Raw genomic sequence first — 20,188 nt, forward strand, 5'->3', positions numbered from 1 at the left:
TAACACATGAGCCGTGGGACGAAGTTGGCGGCACCACGATGCATTCCGAGATGCTGTGTCAGGTTTCAAGACGTGATCCAACTGAAATGTTACATTCTTCTGAAATGTCTCGGAATGTCAAGCACAATTTCATTGAAGTTCCTGACGAGCTTCGTCGCTAGCCGTCGAAGGCTGACTGGAACGAGGGTCATCTTTAACTTCCATCCGGCCATTTTTAAACTACGTGAACCATTTCTAACAATGAATACAGTTTAAGCATTCACCACCGTAGGCTTCTTGCGTCATTCGGTAAGTCTCTGTAAAGGTTTTCTTGAGTTTAACGCAAAATTTAATGCAGACGCGTTGTTCCTCTAACTTTGAAATCTCGAAATTCGCAAACTGTGCAACACAATAATCTACTCAATACAGCACTGAACTATAACTAACGGACATCTATTACAGTGGAACTTCCGTTAGTTAAATATTAAACACAGGCGTGTCCATGTATCCCAACAGCATTTCGCTCCAACCTGGCACTGACCTGAGATTACGAATGTTCCTGAATTTTTTTAAACAGATTTCCTATGTGTGAGGGTGACTCAAATATAAACTGGATTTTGTCAAAAATATCATTTATTGAGAAACAGAAGGCAGTTACAATTTATTTTTCCACATATTTTCCCGCTTAAGAAATAACATTTCTCCCAGCGATAAGGAAGAGTTTTTATCGCAGCGTCGTAGACTGGAGCTGGTTGCGTCTGGACACAAATGAGCACGAATTGCTCCGCGCCCTCGACACCTTCAAATCGTTGCGCTCCTAGAGCTTCTTTAAGCGGTCCAAACAAACGGAAATCACAGGGCGATAGGTCCGCTCTATGAGGCCAATGCATGTCCTGTAGTTTGGAGACCGTTAGAGCTGCAGCATGCGGCCTTGCACTGTCGTGGAGCGGGACGACCTGTTGAATCGGTTGGTCTCGTCTTTTGCAGCGTTATGCATCCCTCATCTTCTTCAACATCTCGCAGAACTACACAGCATTGTTTGTGCGTTGCTCATGAAAAAAATCAATGGGCAAAATGCCTTGCCGGTTGGAAAAAAGGTTGAAAGGACTGTGCCAGCTGACTGTCGAGTTTTGCCTTTCACTGGGGCTCCCAACTCTTCCTCGCCACTTCTTACTGGCTTCGGCAGTGAAGTACTGGAGCGATGTTTCGTCACAGATGACGATCTGACTCAAAAATGGATCACCTTCTTCCTTAAACCTTGCTGTACGTCTCTGACCGGCCTCCAAACGTCTCAACTTTCGATTTTCGGTCAAAAGGCGGGTGACCATCTGGAACACACTTTTTGGAGCTGTATGTCATTTGTGATGATCGCCTGATAGCTGCCATAACTTATTTCGAGCTGTTCTGCACTTTCTGACACCCTCCCCTGCCGATAGCCTCCGACAGTGTCTCGAACGCACAAATGTTTTCATCTATAATGCTGGTCCGAGGATGGCGATCGTATTGCTGATTATGCCAGTCAAACACTCGCGTCCTTGACAGTGTTTGCTCACCGAACTGTGCAGTCAATCTCTGGAAAATACCCGTATGTAACCACTGACCAAAAATCTTGCGGCCTGTGACCTGTCCTCGACGTCGTGGCAGTGGTGCTACCTCGGTCGAGACCCACATTGCGACAGTATCAGTACAGTATCCCATAGAAGGCTGAAATAGTTGTCCGGACCTACCCACCTTTGTGCCTAGATTATCATAGGCTCAACAGGTTTTGACTCCTCCGAGCCCTCCGAAGTCTTCGGCCATCGCACCCACAAATACCCAGTCCAGTCACATTAATCTGACCACTGCTTATGTTCAACGTCAACGTGCAATAACCACTCACAGACGGCAGGCGGCAGCACTAGCAATGGATGATATGTAAAGAATGTCGAGAAGACGCAGAAAGCAGTGCAATCATTGTCTTAATGCAGATATGTAGCGATTTATCTGACGTCCAAAAGGGCACGATCATTGACTTTCGGGCCTAAGGGGGAAGCAATTTCGAAATGGCTGAGTTTGTGGATTGTTCTCGTGCTGCCATGATTAAAGCATACCGTGCATGGCAAAGTGGTGCTAGACAGACCTGGTGCCGAGGCAACTGTGGTTCACCACGGGCCAGTGATGACAGGGCCGAGCGACGGCTGCGGAGATGTTTTAACATTTTAAAATGTTCGGATAATAAGTTGCCGTCTCTTTAATCTGAGAATAGATTATCAATGCCGCTAGCCGCTATCTCTGTGTAATGTCTTGTCTGTATAGACGTGTATCTGTTGTCTTTAAGACCCCTTCACCTTCACACATAAGTCTATACAGTAAAGTAAGGCCCTCCCAGTTCTTGGCTGATCCGCGATAAGACAGGCGAAAAATTAGACTAATGGAGGATTATTAGTATTATCTCTATTTTCATTCGCTCTTTCTCTTTCTCTCCTTTATCTATGTATAGTTTTTAATATAAGATTTCATTACGTGATAAAAAGAATCTGCCAAATAGAATCTTTGGTGGAGTCCTTCGTCTTGGTAATCAGCGGCTGGCTTGCTGTAAGAGATCTTTACATTTATTATTACTGTTAAACACTGCAGTCAGTCGGGAGAATCAGTCGTTTGGACAATTTGTTCCTTTTACGAAAGATTGCGAATTCCAGATGTGTACGAAGCCCTTTTGGACGATTTAACACAGACTCAGTGATTGCAGGCTCTCTTCGACACAGCTGAAACTTCCCCACTAATTATAGGGCCAACGTGATCAACAAATGATTCAGAAAAAAACTCATTCGTTCATTCATTCCAGAACAAAAAAGTCACAAACCTTATTTAAGGGGGAAATCGTGTATTAAATCCATCTCCATTACATGTCCAGATCGCCGGTGATTCCACGCCTTAATTATTTTCCTTTTACAATCTCTTTCTCTTCAAAACAAACCGCTAGCGGCACAAATGTTAATTGGCTCGCTTTAGCGAGATGAAAAGCAAAATATGTATCTCTCAGAAACACGTCAATCCCTCAAAAGATACTCCAGAAACTGTCCTAGTTACCACTCTAACAACCATGGAGAATGCATATATGCGTCTCTGTTATTTCAAAGAATAAATGCACTAGAAAATACTTTGGCGTCGGCGAGCTGTCGCCGCATATATTACGAGAAAATCAGATCAGATACCTTTTCCAAAGTGAATGAATGTGGATGGTTTGATTGAAAATGATTAATTGGTGCGTGGTAGAGGGTATTTGCTGTGCGGACATTACAATGTGTATGGGTGAATAGACGCGCAACTATTGAGCAGCTGACGAACCAGATGAACGGACTACCAACGGTGTTTCCTCAACCGCCTTTCAGGGAATGTTGCTGCATATGGGTCTCCGGAGCAGGCACCTGGTTCAAGCACCCATTTTGATTGCTGTTCATCGGCGACAAAGGCTGAAATTGGAACGCCAATACCGCAACTGGACGTCCCCATTGAGTAACGACTGGTGGCCTTTTCAGATGAATTACGTCTTATGCTCCATCAGACAGATGGCGTTTTGTGTGCACGGCGTGAAACACCCCCGCCCCCCAACAATCATCAGAAGGTTCCAACCTGGAAGAGTGAACTTTATGATCTGAGAAATGTTTTGTTTTGTGCCATTCCCGGGGGTAATCTCGTGATTCTGCAAGGCACAGTCGATCAACACAAATATGCATCCATCCTTGGGGACCATGTCCACCTCTACATGCAGTTTGTGTTTCCTCGGCAATATGGCATCTATCAGCAAGCCATTGTAACATGTCACACAGCTCAAAGTGTACGTGCGTGGTTTGAAGAGTACCATGCTGAGTTTTACCGTATTCCCCAAGCTACCGAACTCCCGGATTTAAACGCAATCGAGAATCTCTGGGACCACTTCGATCGGGCTGTTCGTGCCATGGACCCTCATCCGAGAAACCTAGCGCGTCTTGCCACGATACTAGAGTCAGCAAGGCCCCACATCCCTTTCGGTACCTTGCACAGCCTCATTGACTCTCTTCCATTCTACAATAGGTGGTTATTCAGGCTTTTGACCAGTGGTCACATTAATGTGAGTCGACAGTATACATTACTACCGGTGTTGATTTGATTTCTCGCACCACACGTGTTGACGTGTTGAGTAACCGTCGAGGACACTTACACGTTACCTCCACCATACATCTCGTACTGCCTAAAAATGTCCGTTACCCTGTTATTGGCGACCAGAGATCGTGTAGTCACAAACATTTTTGTAGGTTACCAGCGTGAGGTCGGCCAAGGGTATAGTTAGGTCCCAGATAGCAACTCCTGTTATTGGTGTCTCCCAAGTGTGGCCTGACACTTTAGACGACCTCAACACTTACCCCCATACCTCCCTACTGAGGAAGACACTAGTGTTGGTATCATTCTTCTAACCACATTGGACAAGTCACTAACGAGGATGCTTTCGCTCAACCTCTACCGCACTCTTGTGGAGAATGACTGCTACTTTGTTCTTGGGATTGGGTAATTTTCCGATATTTTTTATGGCTAAATGTCTTGTAATCTGCCAAGGGACTTTGTCGTGTCCACAGTGGGCCTCAGATACTAGTGAATCACAAGTCACCATGTGGCCCAACAACTTAACCAACTGTTCCCCTTGTTGTATAGTGACACACCCACATATCACTCGTGTTATCAAAATTACTCTCACTTCGTTCGGCTATTAACCACCAAGGATGCTATGGCGAACTTCTTGTGAACAGTTTATGCTGTCCGTAACGTCCGTTTCCCTACAGAACGCCCAACACAGGGAGTGGGTTGCATAAGCAAGCGTCTTGGGTAATTACCGTGGAATGTACCAAACTGACTCTCGGCCAACTAGTGAATCCCCAGATATTATGATCTCAGCCAAGTTACTCACATCCCATCGTCCGGAACGTTACGTCCGCTCCTCCGTGACTCAGTCGACATAATTAGACATGGCCTCTCACAGACAAGATAGCCTGAAGATTAACCAGGCTAAGGGGTCAGGAGGGTACTCATATAACATTGTCTGCAATTTTCTTCCCTTTGATACGAACGAATGAAAATCGGTTGATACCCATACGAGATGCGGTCCATTAACGCACGCGGAGAGATGCCCTCCTTTGTCACCATACCCTAAGTGACACAGTTTCTGGGCTGGGCTGGACCCGTCATCATATTGGACGTGGTAGGTATCTCGATCCGCGACATAGCGAAATCTGACCGCAGTTTTCGCCCATATGTGGCGCGCCTATCACACAGATTTTGTTTATTAAATTGATTACACTTGAAATACCTAAGTTATGTGCGGAAGAAACCGCGAGTAACATTTAGAGGCATCTGTAGATTCAAAGGCGCGTAGTATGTTGAAGACAGAACCTTAAAAATACTGCGTTTCTTCCTAGACAGAAAATCATTATAACGTACTGGATGTGTTGTCAAATTTTGTTTTTCTACTTTGTTTACTTTCCTATACTTTTTTTGCTTTCTTATAATTCATCTCAGTTTTCTGTGACATGATCGGTGGAAATGCACATATACATTAATTGAGTAACACATTGTAGGGTTTTATACTTTTAACCACCGACGGCAAGTTTCTCGAAATTTTGTTGTAACAGATCGTACTGAAATGACGCATAATATGACACAGTACCTACATATAGTATATTTTCATAGTAATTTATAATTCAGTTTTAGCACTTTGGTTTTGTCAGCTGTGATGCCACATGGCGTCTCCTCTACTCTGCGTGTGTCGGAGAAAGCTGTCTTGCATCCTGTTGGTTTACGTTTCGTAGCATATTGTCGAAATATGACAGTATCCGTTGTTTCACATGTGTGAAAACTTCGCAGAGCGAAATTCCACCTTATGGTGTCGTATAGTAATGGGAAAAAAAGAAAAGAAAAAGAGAGGAGGGGGAAAAAAACAAGCATTCGGGAGCTTCTCCGGACCTGTCAAATATTCTTACCCACATAAGGATAATTATATAAGACAAACAATGTCGAACATTCAGATTAGGTAAGACATGCCTCAAGTGAACAGCCTTATCGTAAAATCCGAGTGGCTCGTGGAAATTAATACTGTTTGATTTCTTGTGACGCTTGGCTTTCGCACTACCTTTAAGCTGTTATCGCGGGACTCCCGTTTCCGAAGTCCTAATAATGTTGAAACGGACCAGTAGGGAGTTTACGTGGTGACTGTTAACAGTGCTTAATTTCTGAAAGAGTGGTCTAATCTGGATCTGGAGTGTATCTGAGTACAGTCAGATAGGCACAGTGTTCGTATCAATGGGGTAACAGTTACGTGTTATTGTGGCTCCTAGCTCAAGCGAGGCTGGCTGCCTTTACCTATACAGTGTCTTAAGTGTAGAAAGTTGCTGAGGGTCCGGTGATACTTGTCTCCTATGTTGACTGCGGCGTAATTAAATGGCGTAGCTGAAGTCGCGTGCGGGTCACGCGCACTACTGCAGTTTATGCTTGCTGTGCAACTTTTCGTAGACAGAAGAGGAAGAGTCCCTACGCATTCACTAATTTCCTTCAAGCCGTCCAGATGTAGCCTTCTGGCCGAGAGCACCTAGAGAAGATTTATTTTTTAATCAGACTTGCATGCGACACAAATGAGTTTGGGAAACCGCATGCTGCAACGGCATAACGGTGAGAAACAGCTAAACGAATTATCAGATCTTACGACAAGAAGACTTCATGGACAGTGTAATCCGACGCAATTCCCAGACAGACTCTAGAAAGATGCCTTTACATAATTGAAGAAATGGAGCGGCATACATGTGATTATTGTACCAGACCTCAGTGCGTAGCGTGTTAGTCTCGCAACTGTAGAGTCGATGGTATCATTCGTGTTAGGAACAATTTGTTTTACTTTTATTTGAATTCTATATTTATTTTCGATTGGAAATATTAATTAACATATGTTGGATCATAATTTTTTTACAAAGATTACATCTTTCTATTTTTAATTTAATTGCGTGAAAATAAAAGGAAATTTTATACAGAGATATGAACTGCCAGATCGTTCAATTATACATATATACGTATATAAGTTTTTTTTTATTTTCTGTTTGATGTTTCGTGTTTTTTGTACCAAATTTTAATTCAGAGTGCGTATTCTCAATATTGTATGCACAATAATTAAAATTAAAAATTACGATTCAATATTTGTTACTTTATTTATTAATATTTCAAGCAGATAATAAATACAGAAATCAATAAAAATTTAAAAAATACTCCTAGCGGCAATAGAACTAGCGCCTTTTCAATTAACATTACTCGTAGGCTACGCACACAGCTACCAGCCGTCGATCTGTTGACAAATCGGTACTTCAAGGCGCCACAAAACCATATTCAGAGACGCTCCTGTTTTAGATTGCGCTACAGTCTGGAACCGAGCGACCGCTAAGGTCGTAGGTTCGAATCCTGCCTCGGGTATGGATGTGTGTGATGTCCTTAGGTTAGTTAGGTTTAATTAGTTCTAAGTTCTGGGCGATTGATGACCTGAGAAGTTAAGTCCCATAGTGCTCAGAGCCATTTTTTTTAGATTGCTTGAGAAATGCGTCGTACTCTTTTAGGAAATCGATTTCCAGGATTGACGTAATATGAGCAAAATCGAAAGGAGCCAGTCGGTAAGATCTCGTTGTTAATAGTGTATGTGGTAAAGGCGACTGCGACCTTTGGGAGAATGAATTGGCAGATAAGCACGAAAAATATTTTATAGTAATGGCTTGTCAGGGAATTAGAGGGGAATATAATTTTAAAAATGTAACCGAACGTTTAACGATTTGTATTTGTGAAGAGGATTGTTTTAGGGAAATTTCATGTGACAATATTACTCAATAGCCATTGTGTGGGGAAACGTGGATATGTGGATGGAGTTGGCAGGATGCACATCGGCAACTATGAACATGAAGTACAGGGCAGTAACAATATTCATGATGTTTCTCCACACTGGAGTAGGATACTTTAGGCTCGCAGCTGCGATCGTGTATTAAGATGCAAAATTCACCGTGCAAGCCAGGACCTGCGATCTTATACAGGGTGAATATGAATGAAACCGTCAGGATTAAATGTTTTAACTTCTTGAGTTCGGACATAGTAACCTACACTGTTGTTATTTCTCACTTTTAGTTGCATTGGAACAGAGCTGTAATACACTGAAACTCCAAAATAGTGTTCATGTAATAGCTGCATGGTGTACCACTCCTACCCCTCCCATTATACTGCGAAATACCCACATTGTTTTTGCGTGCCCACTGTGGTAAGTTAAGACAAGCACTCTTTTGTTATAGATAAACTGTGAGGATGTTAGATTCTTTAAGGGTCACCACTTCGTTAGCAATTAAAAAATTAAAAGTTCCAAATGTCACTTAAAATTTTTCAAGGTGATATGGCAGACTTAATAAAAAGACGGTTAGATAATGTCATGAGAGATCATTTGCGGAGTACAACTTTAACCCTTTGTTGCTTGACGGTACTTAAAAGTACCAGTAAGTTTTGACTCTCATTATTTTCTCGTGGTGCAGTTTCGTGATCTGTGAGCCTGTCGGTACGTAACAGTAACTCTGCTCTACTGTTTCATAGATGTTATTGTGCAATACATAGACCTCTCTGGCGGTCAGAGCTTGAAATTGTTTTTCGCGCGCTGCTGTGAAAACAGAAGATTGTATGTGCTTGTTTCCATGGTGTTGCCTGAATTTGTGCGCAATTTATTGAAACTTCCGTTGAGTTTTCCATTGTACGTACTTACCTTCTTTGTTTTTTTATAATAGTTTGAAGCATTACGTTACAAGTGAATGAGATAAAGTGGAAAATATAAGACGGACTTATTAGTACCGTCAGGTTGTGCGAACACTTTATTGTAGCAACAATGCGTTACCTCTCACTAGTTGTTCTGTCCACTTTTTCTCACACAGAAATCCGTAAATACATTTGCCTGTGGAACAATTAGAACAAACAGGAAAGGTTTGCCAGGGAATTTACCTAAAGAAAAATGTCTAAATCAAATCACAGAGAGTCATCTTTAGACCTAACAGTATTTCAATGGAAGGAAAATAAAGTAGTGTATTTTGCGTCAAACTTCCATAGCACGGAACAGAGCGTAGTGAAAAGAAAACAGAAAGATGGAACTAGTATGACTATACCATGTCCAGTTATTGTATGTGATTACAATAAAAACATGGGTGGTGTGGATCATGCAGACAGATTACGTTCAACTTATGGTCTTGACAAGCGATCAAAGAAATGATGGCACCGTCTCTTCTGGGGAGCAATAGAAATTGCTTTTGTCAATGCTTACGTCATTTTCAGTGATCTACATGGGGCACTGCCACTGCTGGAATTCAGGCGTGGTGTGGCACTAGGGCTAATGAATGAACAGCAAGTGCCAAATCTCAAAAAGAGAAACTCTGGTAAAGATGAAATAACTCTCCCAAAGAGAAGGAAGGATAGCTTTTCTGTTCCGAAGGATGTACGTCTTGGCAGCCGAGGGAACCATTTTGTAGTGTTCAGTTGTAAAAGAGGACGATGCGAAATGTGTGCGAAAAATAAAATTCAGTCGAGACCACATTATCAATGTAGTACATGTAAAGTGTATTTGTGCTGCAATGAGAAAAAGAACTGTTTCCTACAATTTCATGAGGTATCACTAAATATGTGATATGTATATACTGTCAAAAATGTATAGCCTAGTTACTATGTATTGTGAAGTTGCTCTAGAATAAATTTATGCGAAATTTAAAAAAAAATTCAGAAATATCATATTTCTGTTAATTAATTTTCTAATGTAAAAATATTTAATATTTATGTGGCATAAAGTACAAGTTATAAAAATTGGAGCATTTTTCTGCGCATGTTGTGATTCTGTCCATGGAGTCTGACGGTACTTCTGAGTACCAGGAGAGAAAAAAGTTGTGAAAAATAAAATAAAATTTTACAAAAAATCCTACCATCATTTGAGGCCACAATAGCATAAATTCTGCAAAGAAAATGTTAAAAAGTAAATTTTATCTTATGTCAGGAAACAAAGGGTTAAAGAGAAACAGCGATAAACAATCGGACGCTTAAAGATCCAACGAATACAGTTATAGGTCCAAATTACCACTCATGAACGCAATACGTGGACTATGAAACCGCTGTATTTGAAAATAATGATTAGGGTTGGGTCCACAGCCTTTATGTGGTTTTTGAATTTTGTCATTCCGCTCATGGCTACAGTCACAAACGGTGTGTTCAAATGGCTCTGAGCACTATGGGACTTAACTTCTGAGGTCATCAGTTCCCTAGAACTTAGAACTACTTAAACCTAACTAACCTAAGGTCATCACACACATCCATGCCCGAGGCAGGATTCGAACCTGCGACCGTAGCGGTCTCGCGGTTCCAGACTGTAGCGCCTAGAACCGCTCGGCCACAACGGCCGGAAAACGGCGTATTATCGGTAACTAAACTACTTATTGTGTATTATATTAACAATTTTAGATTGCCGTATCTGAACATGTAGAAATATGACATGTGTAGCAACTTTTTATGTGTGTTGAAACACTGGCAATATTAAATGTGGGTGCCTTTCTGTTCAATGGCCGTATGTTTAAAGAACTGAACACTTGAAATATTTTGCCTAGGTGATATGTTAGTAGAAACACCGTACCAACTTCAACAGGTTCGTATTACGGAAAACATCAATCCTTGGTTGGTGGCAATGCTGGTGTCTTCTGAGCCTCCAACGACTGGCATTTAATCTTGCAGTATCACGTTCGGATACGTTGCAGCAGCTTGTGGTTGAAAAGCCGCCATTCAGGGCCACTGGAGAGGAGGAGGTTCGCGTTGTCAGCTGCTTCAACTAGCGGTGGCGCACCTTTGCCTTAAGGCTAGGCGCAAATTGAGACGCGTATAGCGCGTGTGGCGCGACGCAGCGCACCGCGCGTTTTTGTAACATCACAGGTTCAAATAGGACCGCGCAAATTGCGACGCGACGCGACTGGGACGCGACACGCGTCTGCGCCAGGTCGCGCGGCGTTGTGGTTGAGGCACAGTTTCTCGCGCCGCGCGTCGCGCTTGCCTCGCTAGCACCGTGGGAAATTTGAGGAGGGGAGCGGAAAAGTAGCCCGGCCATATGCTCACATCGGAACGGCGCATATCAGCAGTGGTAGTATTGCCAATACGATAAATTTTGCCTTACTGTGTACTGAATTTTATTGCCTTTGGGTAGTGTTTTGTTTTTCGCCATTTAAACGCTCCAGCTTTCTTCGTTAGCACGTTATACTTTTCTGTTAGTTATATCTCCATAGTTTTGTTTTTCTTCTGTCAAGAAAAATGTTTACTTCAGTAACTGATGAGCCATTGGCCGCTGGAATTGCACCATATGCCTCCGCGATGTTTTCAGATCGCAAGAAGGGACAGAGGGTAGTGAATAAGGAAGCAAGGAATATTATAAAATCATGTGATTAAGAATCAAGGCAGGAAAGTAAAGCAAGGTTATATTCTCGCCGCCTAGTAAGCTAGCGTATCTGCACAATCTGTTACAAAAATTTAGAAAGGGGTCATCTTCACAGGTGTGATCCCTTTGTGCTTCTGGTAAAAAGCGTCCAAGATCTGAAGTATAGAAGTTTCACTGTGATTACTCTGATATGGATGTAATAATGTAGTAAGACACACTGTACTACATACATGTGAACAACATATTTCCACTGCAAGCTAGAAACAGTCGAAAAGCAGTCACAAATAACAATGTTTTAATTGGTTCGTCGTGATGAGAAAAAGCATTTCAATTGTTGCATGGACATTATCAGCATTAATAAACTAATTATACAACAACAGGCTACACAAATGAAGAAAATGGCCGGTATTATTACGAAAGTAGGAATATCCTAAAAGAGTGTTATGATTAGATATATTTAATTTGTTGAAATGTGCTGCTGACAAAGGCAGATCTACTTTCATGACAATGTTTTTCGAACTTATCTCACAAGGCACACATGGCTAGCTTGTGCATTCCTATCGCGCGCATTATCCTTCGCTGCTGACAGTACACTGACCATTGTGTTGTGCGACAAATCAATTGTTTATTTTTCTCAATAACAACTATTTTATTCGCTATCACGCATTGTCAGTTTGGCAAGCCCTAGGTGAGTAAACAGTATCTGGCATGTGCCTATCATTCCGCCTGAAGGAACGCTCGTCATTATTTTAATACTGCTCAGATCAAGAGAAGGAATAAAATCCTTTGGTAAGTTTCCATTCCCGTCGCTCAGTGTTAAAAATACGATGGGTTACGGGGATTCCACCAAAATTCCAACAGAATTGCCAATCTCTTTTGTGTGAGTTGTTAACCTTTCCTCATTCGAAGAAGCATCACCATTTATGAGTAAAGGCCACATTTCTCTTGGTGACTGGCTTAATTGTACTTCCTTTGTCACAATGTAATTTGCCAAACTCATCTCACAGCAGCTATTGAGACAGAATTCCAAAACGGAGGGCCTCATTAAACAAGTAATTGGCAATCACAGAGCTCAATAGCTTACGAAAAACCTCATAGTATCGGTTTGCAGTAACACAAAAGAAGAAATTTCATGTTTATTTTTATACTAGGAAGCTCTTGTTTCTCTAGCTGTCGATAACTCTTAAAAAATTACAGTCACTGGACTGAAATGAATAAAAAAAGAAGTATAAGTAGTGATATATCGCCATAGATAAGAAAGTTCCGTGTGTTTAATAATTGGCAAAACACTTTAATAATTAGCAAAACACTCTCCTCCTTGTGTGCTATCATTCGACAAACTTTCGTTTCGATCTCTCGCGGATTTGGAGATACGAGAGATGTTGCGAGTATTTCATTCTCGCGGGCGTGAGATCGGAAGTGAGCGCGCTACATGGAATCCATTTTTTCGAGATCGGAGGCAGATAGAGATCTCCTCCCAAGTCTAAACAAAAATTCAGCATGTTAGCTAAATTTCATACGCAGCGACATATGGTGTAATACGCACCAAACGCAAAATCATAGCGACCCCTAATTTTCGTTGCAAACTTTTTGAGTTTTGCGTAGTGTCTTACTAAAATGTGTACATCACAATAAGAATGGTCATTAGCGAGATGATGGGCACTTCGTCACGAAGCTGACATATAACGCCACAAGTAAGGCAAAAATCATATATTTTCAGAGAATAGTTTCTGTAAAATCGTATGAGAAGGATAAGAGGTTGCGCTCGCTTCGGTTCAGTCAGCGCAGAGCGTCGCCAGTCGTCGCGTGCGAAGTGTCACGTCACACGTGCTATACGCTTCTCAATTTGCTCCGTCCGCGCTGCCACAAGGGCAGCGTCTCGTGTGAACCATCTGGGTTAAACCGCCTTTCACCGGTTGTGATACACGAGACGGAGTTCCCTTCACAAACAGCTCTCACCCCACTGCACTAGCAGGGAATTCATATCAGTGCTTCCTTCTGACTTCGCGGCCCAACGTCAGTTTTGTGATAAATGTTAAGTAAAATACCGTGTAATCGAACGCTTGTCGTTAAGTACAGTAAAGTTGTTATAAGGAAAGGCAGCGTTTACCTTTTCATTAGAGCTTTGTTAATTAATGCGGTATGTACGAAGTACTACCAGGTGAGATGCTCTCGACGAAAGCCATTAATAATACACTGGGGATGGAAAATTTTTAGATTTCTAATACGATACGTAATCTGCTGACGTAATGAACTACCGAAATCGAGCATTATAACCTGTTTCCATTAAAACCGCTGTAAACGAAATTTGTCTTATCAGTAAAGACAGTTAGCGCCTATTATCGTCGAATATGTTGTCATAATGACTGAAGCACGTTCATTACCGTAAGGGTAGACGTCTTAGTAGTTTGTTGATCATACTTTCACTTATCAGCCCAATTCAAATTCTCCGAACTTTGTATTTCTGTGTTTGACCTTTTATGTAGACCACTTAACTGAATGAGTCAAGCCTGCATTAAGCTTCCAGAAAAGACGTTATCACTGCCATACAGTTCGTAGTCGGATGTACTGATTTATTACACGCAGTTTTCTAGGAGGCTGTTGATGAGAAAGAGACGATATGGAAATCGCTCGTGAAGCCTGTCAAATATAATTGGAAGGTTTGTGTTCTTGTAACGGGTTCCCATTTCGAATCGTGGTTTCCCGCAGGTGCGTCAAGTCGAATGGCTGTGTATATGCCGTAACAGATCAGAAACACTGCAACTAGATAGTATCACTTTTTTTGACGGACGAAGAAAGTATCACGTCATCTGCAGGGATGCTGATAAAAAAATATTTCTTAGAAGCGTAGCGAATCGGGTTTTGCGAGTGAGACATGATAAATAGATGCATCCACTTGTGATAAGTCATTACGACAGATGTGAGACGGTCACGCTCTGCTATCTCGATTGCCATACACCTGCATCGTGACCGGGTAAGTATTGAAGCATTTCTATCTGCGTTCTTTGAAGGCTCTTATAAAACATTAATATCGTGTGTTATTACCCCGGCTTCTATTGCATTTCTCCAGCCTCTCCTATTTTCTTTCTCCTCCTGACATTCACATATTGGCTGCCACCCACCAATACACTCGCTTCGCCCCTTCCTTGTTTTTTAGTCACACACATTGAAATTCAGAATTCATCCATCTTCGTTTTCGCAGCAATTCACCGATCTCAGTTTTAGTAGCGACCTGTGAAAGCTCCGTCGAGTCTGCGTTGTCTTGAGAGAGACTTTCGGCTTCGTTAGCTTTTGTTCGTAGCAAACACAAATTACATCCCACTCGACGTTACTCGATGTTCGTTTTAGAACATTGCCGCTATTTAAGTTGGCACGCATCGACGCGAAAAGTCTCATTTTTCACTTTGTGGACTTCGCATCGGAAGAAGGATATGAAAGGTAAAGACATCTCAGGAAGACAAGGTGGTGTCGTTTCGAGATGAAAAAAAAAGATGTCGGTAGTAGATCCTATAAACACATCAAAAGGATTTATTGTCAAATGCCACGCGAGAACCGGTATCTGGCGTAAAAATGTTATAGATATCCGAGAACAACGAGGAAACAAATTAGGACGCGAGAGGGATTTTCAGAATCCTGCGATTCCTCACATGTCATAAAGAGTAAAAATATTAGACACATAAACAAATACCAATGTGTCCGTATTGCTAGTAAGACATCCAGTATTTCTTACCTAGTATAGACGTACGACGCTAGTCTACTCTCGTCCTTTTTTATCGAAAGTTTTTCATCAACTTGTCGACTATTGGTCTCTAGAGCATGCCATCGCCGCCCCCACGGATCTTGTTCACTGCTTTCCATCGTCATACACGTAATTTTATAATCTGGAAAAGTTCCACACGTTGTTAACGCGTCGCACTACCTGTTCACTTTGTTTCGGTGACGTAATTTGATTTACTAACGGGAAGAGGCACGGTTAGAAAGTTTTTGTTTTATTACGGGTGCTGCTTCTCGGCAGTGTATGCGGCAATGCATTTCTGGGTCAGAAGTGTTCACAAGAGCCACATTATTGCCCAAAAACGGACGCAAGCGAGCTACTAGAAGGGAGAAGAGCTAAGATAAAAAGAGAAAATCTATCTTTGTGGCTGTGTTCCTTTTTAAGTAAGCTAACTGCTTCCCAAACGTCAACTGACGCCGGATACACACTCCTTGCAGAATACTGAAGCACGATTATAAATTGATCATAAAAGAAATAGGTGGAAGCAATGACTACTGTGAGAGACTGTATTCCGATTTACAGCAACTAGATTGACGGTCACCCTTCGAGTTTTGGCTACTGGTGATTCATACACAAGTTTGCTATACCTAGCTTTGAAGTGCACTTTTCGTCGATATGCCTCTTGATACAGTATCAGACTTCGCAAGGCTGTAGTGTAAGGACTCAAGGAATTCAAAAGTTAATCTGAAATAACAATCAAATGTTTTCTGTTCATGTTTTGTTTGGATCACGAGCACAATGACAGAATTAGGAATTTCATAAATGCACTACATCTGCCACCAGTGTCATAGCTTCTCAGGTGTGCATTTTAGAGCCGAAGTTTACTAGACATTTTTTTGTTGTTTTGGTTCACTCAACCACCTCTAAGAGTTCTTAGCAACAACAGCACCGGTACATGTATTTCACTGTCAGAAGGTGTCAGAACTGTTTTCCCTTACAACTTTCGACTCGTTCGTTTCCCGTACACGGTATCTTACCTCAAATTAATTCATTTATCCTTCTCCATCATCCTAGACAGTTTGTAACATCATCACGGTATCACCCTGTATATGCATACGAGGTCCCGGCGCCTGTAACGTTGACGCTCTGTAGTGTCGTTGGATGACGTTTCCAGACATGGGCTCCCATTCAGAATGTTAAGTATTCACTCCACGCTACAAGTCTTAGAATTTTGTAACGGGAATTTCCGAAAACTTTATATCACTAGACGTGGGAGGGGACCTCTTAAGTTACAACGTTTCCCATTCCCCTCCCCCTCTTCATCAGGCCAGCAGCCTTGTCTGGAGCACAAAAAGAAGCTAAACAAATTGCAGGTTAGACTAGCAAACAAGTCTGCACCTCAAGGCCGTCTGGCGTATTTATCAGCGGCGCCTCCGGACACGCGGACTAATTTTACGTCAGGGCTCGATACGTCTCCTTCCTGGAGAGGTGGCGGCGACCCGTTTCACTTCTGGCAGTTGCCCCCGGCCCCCTCCAAGCCGTATGGGTTATTGATTCAGCGCGTGGCTCCTATCCGACCACGCCCACCGCACCTTCGTCTTGAAGTAATACCGTGGAATTGCCGCCTCTCATACCTGCGACATCCGCCGCTGCAATATCGGAGCTAGGCTTACCTAGCATGCAAGCATCTGCGAACAGCTTGCTCCAAGATGTAACATAGAGGTGGATTCGCCCTAGACGAGAAACCGAGCGGAGTGCTGTAACGGTAGTACACTGGACCCATATTCGGGAGTCCTTGTATTCACGTATAGCTTTTCGTGATGTCCCCAAAAAGCTTAAGGCGAATGGCGTGATGCTTCTTTCGAAAGGGCAGGAGCAATTTCAATTCCTATCGTTCTTCTGTCTCATCTCGTGCGCCGTCGCTAGTAAACTGGTCGTCGATGGCACACTGAAACCTAATCTTGCTTCACACGCCAACGTCACGTCTCGTCGCAGTGCCCTGTTATTTATTTATCGTACGATGACAGCAAAAAATAAACGTAGAACATACATAGGATAAGGTGGGGTAAATCCGACCTAGTAATTTCTTGTGGCTATAAAACGCTTATCCGAGGTCGGATCTTAACGTTATATACGTTAAATTATAGGTAATATAAAGGAACAACTGTTTGCAAAATATTTTTGTTATACCATCCATAGTTTTGAGATATCCTTATTTTTAAGAAACGTCATTTCTGACATTTGCAAAAATGGTGGAGTAAATCCGACCCCGAATTTGTTTGGCTGATTTTACACGAAAATAGTTCCAAACGAACGGTTTTTTGGGAAATAATTATATAACAATTATGTTTTTTACTTAAATGAACAAAATGTATTCAAAAAATAACAATGTTTAGAGTACTAAATGTACTGAAAGTTAAATGAATGTAAATTTTAATTGAAAGAAGATGATTTCATTGCACGGCGGTGCAACAGCAATGCCGATCTCGGAATGTTAAAATGACGCGCGACAGCTCGTAAAGATATTGCCATTTGCATTGCAGCAGCTGCTCGTCGAATATCGTTTTGATTGCGTTTTGTCATTTTTCGTTTGTAATTTCGTACCATTTTCCTAAAAATAAACAAAAATTCACTTTGTTTCCAGAAATAAATAATTCCGTACACATAAACGATAAAAAATATGCGCTCGAATTTACCCCACCATTTAGCGATCAGATTTACCCCCCATGCCATTTTTCATTTAACACACATAGAAACAATTTACAGGAAATTTCCAACAAAAACGATACATTCACTGAATAGGTCACTAAATGCACTACAACATCACTTACCGTTTGTTTTGCGATCGTTTTATTTAATAAGGTAAATCTAGTGATGCAATTTGCACAAAAATTAAATTGAAACAATCGAAAGCACGCTTGTTGTCTTTCCAGTGTCTACATGTCAAATGCGGCAAAGCTGTCAATGTGACACTTTCGTTATTTCGAATGTTCTACATGGTAACACTAGTGCGAAATCGCTCTGCTTTGCCGTTTCTCACAAATAGAGGGCGGTCGGGTTTACCCACCCGGTCGGATTTACCCCACCGTACCCTATACACTGAGGTGACAAAAAGTCGTGGAATACCGATATGTACATATACAGATGACGATAGTATCGCGTACACAAGGTATAATAGGGCAGTACGTTCGCGGAGCTATCATTTATAGTCAGGTAGTTGAGGTGGAAAGATTTTCGACGTGATTATGGCCGCACCACAGGAATTAACAGATTTTGAACGCGGAAAGGCAGTTGGAGCTATCCCAACGGGGAGAATACCAAATTTCGGGCACTACCTGTCGCCGCGCACAACGCAGTGGCTAACGGCTTACATCTAACGACCGAGAGAGCGTAGAGTCGTCAGTGCTCACATACAAGCAACACTGCATCAAGTAACCGCATAAATCAAAGTGGGACGTACTACGAATGTATCCGCTAGGACAGTGCGGCGAAATTTAGTGTAACTGGGGTATGATAGCAGACGACCGACGCGAGTGCCTTTGCTAACTGCACATCACCTGTAGCGCCAGTCCTGTGCTCGTGACCGTATCAGTTCGACCCTAGACGACTGGAAAAAGGTGATCCCGTCAGATGAGTCACGATTTCATTTGGTTAAAGCTGATGTAGGGTTCGAGTGTGCCGCAGACCGCACGAAGCTACCCAAGTTACCAAGAAGGCACTATGCAAGTCTGTGGTGGCTCCATAACAATGTGGGCTGTGCTTACATGAAATGGACTGAGTCCTGTGACCCAACTGAACCAACCATTTACTGGAAATGGGTGTTTTCGGCTACTCGAAGACTATTTGCAACCATTTATGGACTTCATGCTCCCAAACAACGATGGAATTTATGGATGACAATGCGCCATGTCACCGTGTTACAGTTGTTCGCAGTTTGTTTGAATAATATTCTGGAGAATTCGAGCGAATGATTTGGCTACCGAGATCTCCCGACGTGAATCCCATCGATCATTTATAGACTTAACCGAGAGGTCACTTCGTACGCAAAATCGTGCACCGGCAACACTTTCGCAATTATTGACGGCTGTAGAGGCAGCATAGCTCAGTATTTGCGCAGGGGACATCCAACGACTTGTTGAGTCGATGCCACCTCGAGTAGCTGCACTACGCTGAGCAAAAGGAGGTATGACACGATGTTGGGAGGTATCCTATGGCTTTTGTGACTTCAGTGTACATTTCTGCAGAGATAAACACTATTTCTGATTCATAACGGGTTCACACCCCAAACTCCAGGTTTGAAATACAGTCAGATGCTTGTGCAGACAAATTGTGAAGGTCTTCCATTGTCTCTGAGAGAACAGCAAATGTTATGTAATCAACAGTTTGCTGCTCTTCGCCACAGTGACAGTGAGGAGAGGACATCCATGCTCATGTGCAGCAGTGCTCCACATCGCCCCCAATAAGTTCTGATCCGATTCAGTATGCACTAATGTCTTCGGAGCAGATGAAAACCTGCTCGTTGCCCTTAAGAACTTTTAAGTAGTCGGCGATGCATCTAGGATGCTTGATCCTGACGTTTATTGTTCTAGGCATATTACGTGTTGAAGTGGCTACTTCGCAGACTGATTGCCAGGCGCCAGAATGGTTTTGTAGTTAAATTATGTTTTATCTTTTCTAATTTGTTGGTGTTATCCTGAGGAGAGTTATAAACGGTTACAAGAAACCTCGTTCATGTTTAAAAGTGCGCCAGACGAACTGTCTCTAACGCAACAAACAAACTCGAACTGGGTTTAATTCACATGTATAATTATCTTTTGAGCAGTCATTCTACAAACTCGTTTGGGTAATGTGTAAATCACTCGAAATTTGTTGGTAGATTTTGCATCGTGGTCGTTAGAATTATCGCCAAATACGATGCATCCCTGTTAAAATATTGGACCAAATGTTGTAGTCTTCAGCTCTCAAATTGGCTACTTTGGTAACTGACTTGTCCAACGTACTTCTGCAGCGCACTAACATAGGTATAT

General features: G+C 42.2%; 1 protein-coding gene across 1 annotated transcript in view; it reads left to right on the forward strand.

The window, feature by feature from the left end:
• Window positions 1-20,188, forward strand: part of LOC126175912 (E3 ubiquitin-protein ligase RNF144A) — a 127,662-nt gene that overhangs the window by 1,144 nt on the left and 106,330 nt on the right. The window lies entirely within an intron of this gene.

This window comes from Schistocerca cancellata, chromosome 3 (assembly GCF_023864275.1).
Source record: "Schistocerca cancellata isolate TAMUIC-IGC-003103 chromosome 3, iqSchCanc2.1, whole genome shotgun sequence".
Classification (NCBI taxonomy): Eukaryota; Metazoa; Arthropoda; class Insecta; order Orthoptera; family Acrididae; genus Schistocerca; species Schistocerca cancellata.